A 1,756-nucleotide genomic window follows, 5' to 3' on the forward strand; every position below is an offset into this window, starting at 1 on the left:
CCGGTCACCAGACGTGGTTTCCAAGTAGGGGAAAGAGCACAGGTTTTGGAGCAAAAGTCCTAAAGGGGGACCTCCATGGCAGTCCAGTGGTTACGGCTTCACCTCCCAGTGAGGGCGAGGGTTCAATCCCGGGTCTGGGACCTAAGATCCGACCCGCCTCGAAGCCAAAAAACTGAAACAGAAGACAGAAGCAATATTGTCACAAATTCAATAAAGACTTTTAAAATGGTCCATATTAAAAATAAAAAAATTTTTTTAAATCCTGATGCATAAAGTCTAATCCATAGCCTCTGAGCCTCAAGTTTCTTCATCTATATAATAGAGATGAAGAATTATTGTTATTAAAAAAAATAAACCCTCTCACAATTGTTTTGGAAATTAATGACGTATCAAGTGTACAGTAAATACATTAATAGGTTTCCCAGCTCATAACAACCCTGTAATTGAGTTCAGTTGCCGGGACCAGCGGTGGACACTTGATCCAAATGAGGGCAATCGGAAGCTCCCTCCTGGAAACTAGATGTCAGCATCATGAGATTCTGGAGCCACCTATCTCTTAAATGGTGGGGGTGTAAATTAAGAATTCTGCAGTCACTGTATTTTTACAGGCTGAGGAAAGAGAGAGTCTATTCAAAGAGAGAAGAGAATGACTAGTTACATGTATAACTTAGCCATCTTCACAGCTGGTTTTTGGCTTTGAACCTCTGTAAGACTTATCTGGAGCCTTTTCAAAAAATTCCTTTATTGCTCAAGCTGGTTCAAGAGGGTTTATTACTTGCAAACAAAGACTTATGATAAGAGAATGTAGTCACTCTACATTCTCTACACTGTGCAGTAATCTCTACATGCTTAAATACATTTCATAAACACAAATGGAATGCATGTTATATATTACACTTTTTTTCATTTATCTACATGTTTCTAACATCGGTCCTTGTCCATATACTTTGGATAACCTCGGTCTTTTTTACAACCACATAGCTCTCCATAGTACAAACACATGATCATTTGCACAGCCAGCTCCTTATTTAGGGCCGTTTGGGTTGTTTCTATTTCTGTTGCAAACAATGCCATGTGAACATCCCTCAGCATCAATCTTTGTGGCGATGTTGGAGAATTTTAGATTAGATTCCTAGAAATTGAACTCTAGGGCCAAGAAAAACAAATAGAAGGATAAAGTTAAGAAAAACATATGATATGTGGGCTCTCAATCTCTTGCGATTGGGCCAGAAAGTACCAGGAGTTGTTACAACTCAACAACAACAAAGCAGTTTAAACCTGAGCAAAGGACTTAGACTTTTCTCCAAAGAATTTATACAAACGGCCAGTGAGCACATGCAAAAATGTTCAACATCACTAATGGTTGCTGCTGCTGCTGCTAAGTTGCTTCAGTCGTATCCGACTCTGTGCGACCCCATAAACAGCAGCCCACCAGGCTCCCCCGTCCTTGGGATTCTCCAGGCAAGAACACTGGAGTGGGTTGCCATTTCCTTCTCCAATGCATGAAAGTGAGAAGTGAAAGTGAAGTCGCTCAGTCGTGTCCGACCTCTAGTGACCCAATGGACTGCAGCCTACCAGGCTCCTCCGTCCATGGGGTTTTCCAGGCAACAGTACTGGAGTGGGGTGCCATTGCCTTCTCCCACTAATGGTTACAAAACTGCAAATCAAAACCACAAAGAGATACACTTCACATCCATTAAGGTGACCAGTTTCACTCTTTTTTTGTGGGGCCTCAGACACGGACGGCTGCCTCAGA

The sequence above is a fragment of the Bos mutus genome, chromosome 23 (genome assembly GCF_027580195.1).
Source record: "Bos mutus isolate GX-2022 chromosome 23, NWIPB_WYAK_1.1, whole genome shotgun sequence".
NCBI classification, from domain to species: Eukaryota; Metazoa; Chordata; class Mammalia; order Artiodactyla; family Bovidae; genus Bos; species Bos mutus.